Below are 8,467 nucleotides of genomic sequence, written 5' to 3'. Positions count from 1 at the left end.
TTATTCATAGAATCTTTCAAGTCAGCAACCGATTTTTGAGGCATCTCATAAACACCAGTTTTATGCACTGATTGTGACATTGATGAATACTGAGGAAGTTTTTTTCCTCTGGCTAACTTTTCTCATGAAATTGCTTTCTATTGGCCATTACTCATGAGCATTTTCCCTAGCCAGGCTCATCTGCAGAATTTATCTCCCCAGTGATAATTCTTGCAAAGTCTCTCCTCAGCTAGTTGTATCCATGTAGTTCGTTTTTCAGATAAACGACCTGGAGGTAATTCATTCTGGCCCATTATGGTCTTGGAAAAGTCCAGTGGTGACTTGTTTGGGGCAGTAGGGAATAATTGCAGTCTGACTGAAAGCAGACACGTGTTTCATCATAGGTGCAATAATTTCTGATCAGCTTCTCCCTTTTTGGCATTATGTATACAGACTTTTCCTTTATGGTAACTCTTGTGGGGCAATTTTTGCCCCAATAATTGGTATCTGGGAACTGTATTTCCTCATGAAATATTTGATTATTCCATTTCACTTTGGCTAAACTTATCTACAAGTGTAATATTTTTTATACATTATCTTTGGATGCTATCATTTAAGTCAGAGAGGTCATTCTTTTTGACAATGGCAACCAGAAAAAGATTTTTTTTTTCTTTTCTAATAATTTATTTGAGGAGGAAAGACCCAAGACATTCCATCCAGTGTTAGGATAACTTCTGACCATGGCTTCCAAAAGTCTACTTTCTGGGAACACTTAATAGGATTTTTGTTCCATCTGTGACATCCAGACTTGCCTGTTGTTGAAAGTTATCAGAAGGAGTTTCTTCTTGACAAATAGAACTTGAACATGGACATAGAAAGACTCAGAAAACCTCCCCTGTGCTAACATGAGAGATGCAACAGGGCTCAACTGTGAGCCCTCCCTGGGGAAGTGTTGGCACATGCATTGAGCTCTCTTCATACAAATCATAGCTTTAATCCTGCCCAGAAAAGTCACTCGCTGGCTTTTCTTTGCTGACAGGCATCCTCTTATAGCCACATTATCAGCTGATTTAAGCCATTTCATTCTCATATGCTGAAAATTTGTGGTTGTGACATCACAGCTGCTGCATTTGTTTCCCCAAAGTCATTCTTCATGTGGTCTCTCCAAAGATAAAAAAGGGGGATCCATTCTACCCTACAGGATGCTATTCACCCTTTTGAAAAGTATTTACAATCTACATAAAAATATAACAATGAGGTTACTAGGTACTGATTATTCAAAAGAATATTTTCACTGGAAAATCTTACTCTGTCACGAGGAAGAGCTTTAGTGACAGACTTTATCGCTTATATCACTTATAACAGTGTCTCTAAAGGATCTAACATGAATTTTTGAAGTATCCTGTTTGGATTGTAAATGCCTAGAGTGTCAATTAATTTGGCTGATAATCAAGACAATAAAATATACATGAGTGAGCTTAAATGCTTCTGGATAACAATGATCACTGGGAAGCTCTTTGAAGATTTCATTTCCTATCTGGGAGGTAAGAAAAAGACTGCAATTGATTTGGAGCAAAATATCCAAAGACTAGAGATCTCTTCAAGAAAATTAGAGATACCAAGGGAACACTTCTTGCAAAGACAGGCACAATTAAGGACAGAAATGGTATGGACCTAACAGAAGCAGAAGATATTAAGAAGAGGTGGCAAGAATACACTGAAGAACTATACAAAAAAGCTGTTAATGACCCAGATAACCATGATGGTATGATCACTCACCTAGAGTCAGACATCCTGGAGTGCAAAGTCAAGTGAGCCTTAGGAAGCATCACTGTGAGCAAAGCTAGTGGAAGTGATGGAATTCCAGCTGAGCTATTTCAAATCCTAAAAGATGATTCTGTGAAAGTACTGCACTCAATATGCCAGAAAATTTGGAAAACTCAGCAATGGCCACAGGACTGCAAAAGGTCAGTTTTCACTCCAATCCTAAAGAAAGGCAATGTCAAATAGTGCTCAAAGTACCACATGATTGCACTCATCTTACATGCTAGCTAAGTAATGCTCAAAATTCTCAAGCCAGGCCTCAGCAGTACATGAACCATGAACTTCCAGTTGTTTAAGCTGCCTTTAGAAAAGGCAGATGAACCAGAGATCGAATTGCCAACATCCACTGGATCATAGAAAAAGTGAGAGAGTTCCAGAAAAACATCTACTTCTGCTTTATTGACTACACAAAAGCCTTTGATTGTGTGGATCACAAAAAACTGGAAAATTCTTCCAGAGATGGGAATACCAGACTGCCTTACCTGCCTCCTGAGAAATCTGTATGCAGGTCAAGAAGCAACAGTTAAAATTGGACATGGAACAACAGATTGGTTCCAAATCAGGAAAGGAGTACATCAAGGTTGTATATTGTCACCCTGCTTATTTAACTTATATGTAGAGTATATCATGCGAAATGGACTGGAATGGGTGAATTTAACTCAGTTAACCATTATATCTACTACTGTGAGCAAGAATCCCTTAGAATAAATGGAGTAGCCATCATAGACAACAACAGAGTCCGAAATGCAATTCAGTTCAGTTCAGTTCACTCCCTCAGTTGTGTCTGACTGTTTGTGACCCCATGGACTGCAGCACACCAGGCCTCCCTGTCCATTGCCAACTCCCTCAGTTTATTCAAACTCATGTCCATTGAGTCGGTAATGCCATCCAACCACCTCATCCTCTGTCATCACCTTCTCCTCCTGTCTTCAATCTTTTCCAGGATCAAGATCTTTTCCAATAAATCAGTTCTTTGCATCAGGTGGCCAAAGTATTGGAGTTTCAACTTGAGCGTCAGTCCTTCCAATGAATATTCAGGACTGATTTCCTTTGGGATAGACTGGTTGGATCTCCTTGCAGTCCAAGGGATTCTCAAGAGTCTTCTCCAACACCACAGTTCAAAAGCATCAATTCTTCAGCACTCAGCCTTCTTTATGGTCCAACTCTCACATCCATACATGACTACTGGAAAAACCATAGCCTTGACTAGACGGACCTTTGGTGGCAAAGTAATGTCTCTGCTTTTTAATATGTTGTCTAGGTTGGTCATAACTTTTCTTCCAAGGAGCAAGTGTCTTTTAATTTCATGGCTGCAGTCAAAATCTGCAGTGATTTTGGAGCCCCCCAAAATAAAGTCTGCCACTGTTTCCACTGTTTCCCCATCTATTTCCCATGAAGTGATGGAACGAGAGGCCATGATCTTCGTTCTCTGAATGTTGAGCTTTAAGCCAACTTTTTCACTCTCCTCTTTCACTTTCATCAAGAGGCTTTTTAGTTCCTCTTCACTTTCTGCCATAAGGGTGGTATCATCTGCATATCGGAGGTTATTGACATTTCTCCCAGCAATCTTGATTCCAGCTTGTGCTTCATACAGCCCAGCCTTTCTCATATGTATTCTGCACATAAGTTAAATAAGCAGGGTGACAATATACAGCCTTGACATGCAGTACTTGCATGCAATCTTAAAAATGACGGAATGATCTCTGTTTGTTTCCAAGGCAAACCATTCAATATCAGAGTAATCCAAGTCTATGCCCGACCATAACGCTGAAGTAGCTGAAGTTGAACAGTGCTATGAAGACCTATAAGACCTTTTAGAACTAACATCCCAAAAAGATGTCCTTTTCATTATAGGGGACTGGAATGCAAAAGTAGGAAGTCAAGAGATACCTGGAGTAACAGGCAAATTTAGCCTTGGAGTACAAAACAAAGCAGGTCAAAGTACCCCACTCCAATACTCTTGCCTGGCAAATCCCATGGGTGGAGGAGCCTGGTAGGCTGCAGTCCATGGGGTCGCTAAGAGTCAACCACGACTGAGTGACTTCCCTTTCACTTTTCACTTTCATGCATTGGAGAAGGAAATGGCAACCCACTCCAGTGTTCTTGCCTGGAGAATCCCAGGGACAGGGGAGCCTGCTGGGCTGCCGTCTATGGGGTCACACAGAGTTGGACATGACTGAAGTGACTTAGCAGCAGCAGCAGCAGACATTTGACATCTGGAAAAATTTTTTATTTTTTTAACTAGGGTATATGGGTGTGTACTACTGACATCTATTTTTGTCATTGAAGTTTAGTTGATTTACAATCGTGTTAGTTTCTGATGCATAGCAAAGTGATTCAGATATATACATATATCTGAATCTTCTTCATTTTAGATTATTACATGATATTGAATATAGTTCCCTGTGCTATACAGTAGGACCTTGTTATTTGTCTGTTTTATATATAGTAGTGTGTATCTGTTAATCTCAAGCTCCTAATTTATCCCTCCCCTTTCCCTTTTGGTAACCGTATGTTTGTTTTCTATGTCTGTGAGTCTATTTCTGTTTTGTAAATAAGCTCATCTGTATCATTTTCTAGACTCCACATTTAACTGATACTACCTGATATTTGTCTATCTGACTTACTTCACGTAGTGTGATAATTTCTAGATCCATCCATGTTGCTGGGACTGCCATCATTCCTTTCTGTTTTTATGGCTGAGTCATATTCCATTGCATATATGAACCACGTCTTCTTTATCCATTCCTCTGTCTGTGGACATTTAGGTTGCTTCCATGTCTTGGCTATTACAAATAGTGCTGGAATGAACACTGAGATGTACGTATCTTTTCAAATTAGAGTTTTCATCTTTTCCAGATATATGTCTAGGACTGGAATTGCTGGATCATATGGTAACTCTATTTTTAGTTTCTTAAGGAAAATTCATACAGTTCTTCATAGTGGCTGCACCAATTTACATTCCCACCAACAGTGTAGGAGGGTTCCCTGTTTCTCACACCCTCTCCAGCATTTATTATTTGTAGATTTTTTGACGATGGCCATTCTGACCATTGTGAAGTGATACCTCATTGTAGTTTTGATTTGCATTTCTCTACGTCTATTGAGTAAAGGCCATGAATGCTACTGACATCTTACAATATATAAGACAGCTCATTACAACACAGAATGCCCAATATGTCTGTAGTGCTAAGACTGAGAGATTTGACTACTCAGAGCGTGGTCTTTGGGCCGGCAGCTTGGACACGGTGGAGAAAATTGTTGGGAATCTCATATCCCACTGGAAATATAGAAAATCCAGACATTTTAACAAGCGACACTTAACAAGATCTCCAGGTGACTTATAAGCACATTAAAGCTTTAAATGTGTTGCTTTTACACTTGTTGTTTATTCTTTCTGATTGCCAGTGTGAAAGTATTGTTTTCCAGAGGCTCCAAGAATTCTGATTAATTATAAGCATGAGTTTCTACTTTTTGTTAAGGAAAGACTTTACTGGGGCCCCTGCTGCATCAAGGGGAGGCAAGAACAAATGGCAGGATCCCTTGCTTGCTCACTCCCTGAGTGGAGTGGTGAGCTTGTTCCTTATAGGAGGAGAGGATAGGGGTGTGTCCAGGGGACAGGCCAGAGGGATGGCTTAGGTGTTTTGCCCACCCCTTAGAAATAATTCTTGTTTTGTTTTTAAGCTGCACTGTGCAACATGGGGGATCTTAGTTCTTTGACCCGGGATGGAACCTGTGCCCCCTGTATTGGAAATGTGGAGTCTTAACCACTTGGGAAGTCCCTAAGCACTGGTTTCTAAGGAGAGTACGTTTCCATCTCAGGCCTGGGGTAGGCATCCACACCCAGGAGACAAACCCCAGTAGCAATGTGTTCCAAGGTTCTGAGCATTTCCCTCAAGCTTGGCACATATGGTCCTGTGTGTGGCAGCTACGGACTGATTCATGTGTGTGACTGTTGGGGAAGGCCAGTGGGAGCTCTCACCCTTAAAAAAACAGTAGTGTGACCTTGGATACACTTAATCTCCCCATCCTAAATTCTGATCTCATGGCTGGGGAAGATAAGGCCTCGTCATAGATGTTCACTGTTCGAAAAAAAGGCCTCATCATAGATGTTCAATGTAGGCGGCAGCTCTGGCTACAGCAAGGCTGACTTCATAAGAGTGAAACCTGTACAGTTACACAGGGCCAGATTTGGAAATGTTGCACACTTGGTTTAATGCTCTGCTGTTGTCATCTTGAAGCACATAATTTTGATCAAGGCAGCCTTTATTTTCCTTTTGCACTAGGCTTTGCATATTATGTAGTCAATTCTGGGCTTAGAGGAAGGGGTCAGCAATCTGGAATTGCAACCTAATCCTTGTGCCAATCAAAGCTGGCTAGCTTGCCCTTTTCACATGTCTGCCATGAGTTGCCAGCCCTTATGTACTTTGATTCATTTACTTATTCAGCATATATTTACTGGCCACTTTTTGCACACTGGGCACTCTTTTAGGTGCTGGATATATCAAAGTACACTTGATCTTGGCCAAAAGGCCAAGAAGCAATGGAAATATCAAAGTAAACAGACAAAATCCATGCCCTCTTGGAGCTCACACTCTCTTGAGGGAGACTCACAGAGGAGACAGTGTGGAATGTTGTGGGGGGCAGTATAGATGGGATGTATCTATAGGAAGCATGGACTTCCCTGGCGGATCAGTGATAAAGAATCCGCCTGAAATGCAGGAGCTGCAGGAGACCATGAGTTCTGTCCCTGGGTTGGGAAGATCTCCTGGAGGAGGGCATGTCAATCCACTCCAGGATTCTTGCCTGGAGAAGCCCATGGACAGAGGAGCCTGGAAGGCTATAATCTATAGGGTCGCACAGAGTTGGCACGACTGAAGACGCAATAAACTGTGGAACATTCTGAAAGAGATGGGCATACCAGACCACCTGACCTGCCTCTTGAGAAAGCTGTATGCAGGTCAGGAAGCAACAGTCAGAACTGGACATGGAACAACAGACTGGTTCCAAATAGGAAAAGAAGTACATCAAGGCTGTATATTGTCACCCTGCTCATTTAACTTCTATGCAGAGTACATCATAAGAAATGCTGGGCTGGAAGAAGCACAAGCTGGAATCAAGATTGCTGGGAGAAATATTAATCACCTCAGATATGCAGATGATACCACCCTTATGGCAGAAAGTGAAGAAGAAATAAAGAGCCTCCTGATGAAAGTGGAAGAGGAGAGTGAAAAAGTTGACTTAAAGCTCAACATTCAGAAAATGAAGATCATGGCATCTAGTCCCATCACTTCATGGGAAATAGATGAGGAAACAGTGGAAACAGTGTCAGACTTTATTTTTGGAGGCTCCAAAATCATGGCAGATGGTGATTGCAGCCATGAAATTAAAAGACGCTTACTCCTTGGAAGGAAAGTTATGGCCAACTTAGAGAGCATATTAAAAAGCAGAGACATTATTTTGCCAGCAAAGGTCCGTCTAGTCAAGGCTGTGGTTTTTCCAGTGGTCATGTATGGATATGAGAGTTGGACTGTGAAGGCCGCCAAAGAATTGATGCTTTTGAACTGTGGTGTTGGAGAAGACTCTTGAGAGTCCCTTAGACTGCAAGGAGATTCAACCAGTCCATTCTGAAGGAGATCAGCCCTGGGATTTCTTTGGAAGGAATGATGCTAAAGCTGAAACTCCAGTACTTTGGCCACCTCATGCGAAGAGCTCATTCATTGGAAAAGACTCTGATGCTGGGAGGGATTGGGGGCAGGAGGAGAAGGGGACAACAGAGGATGAGATGGCTGGATGGCATCACCGACTCGATGGACGTGAGTCTGAGTGAACTCTGGGAGTTGATGATGGACAGGGCGGCCTGGCGTGCTGCGATTCATGGGGTCGCAAAGAGTCGGACACGACTGAGCGACTGGGCTGAGCTGCAGAGACTGAGCACGCACATGTGCACGCGCGTGGGAAGCACCGACAGGATGGCTGAAGAGCCCTCACTGCAAAGGCCACTTTGAATGAAGATGTAACGGAAGAGAGTGTCCACTTCAATAACAGAAAAGCCAGTTATTTTACCAGCTACAGTGTTTATTAGGGAATAGCAGAGGAATTTCAATTCAGACCATAAGCAAATCCAGAGGAGGAGGAAAAGGAACTTGCTTTTATAGAGAAAAGGGGGGAATTGGGAGGGGCTGCAGTAATCAAAGAGCTTGCTGGAAGAAGCTGGGAGCCCCAACTATGGAGGCTTCTTATTGGTTGTTCTACTACAGTCTCTTACTGGCTGGAGCCCAGGGTGGAGGGAAGTTTTATTCTGTGTGTGTGTGTGTGTGTGTGTGTGTGTGTGTGTGTGTGTGTGTGTGAGCTCAGTCATGTCCTAACTCTCTGCAACCCCATGGACTGTAGCCCGCAAGGATCCTCTGTCCATGGAATTTTCTGTCCATGGAGTGGGTTGCCATTTCCTACTCTAGGGGATCTTCCCGACTCAGGGATCAAACTTGCATCCCTTGCACCCCCTGCATTGGCGTGATAACTCTTTGCCACTGTGCCACCTGGGAAGCCCTTTATTCTCTGTGCTGGACACTAAAGTAGAGGCACCTTCAGGTGGAGACGTAGGCAAGTATCTCTTCCTATTTGGAGCAACTGATGGTACGTGGAGGGGCATGAGAGTTCTCCC

Source organism: Ovis canadensis, chromosome 25 (assembly GCF_042477335.2).
Source record: "Ovis canadensis isolate MfBH-ARS-UI-01 breed Bighorn chromosome 25, ARS-UI_OviCan_v2, whole genome shotgun sequence".
Classification (NCBI taxonomy): domain Eukaryota; kingdom Metazoa; phylum Chordata; class Mammalia; order Artiodactyla; family Bovidae; genus Ovis; species Ovis canadensis.
The sequence above is the reverse complement of the archived record's forward strand: the minus strand, read 5'-3'. Positions refer to the sequence as shown.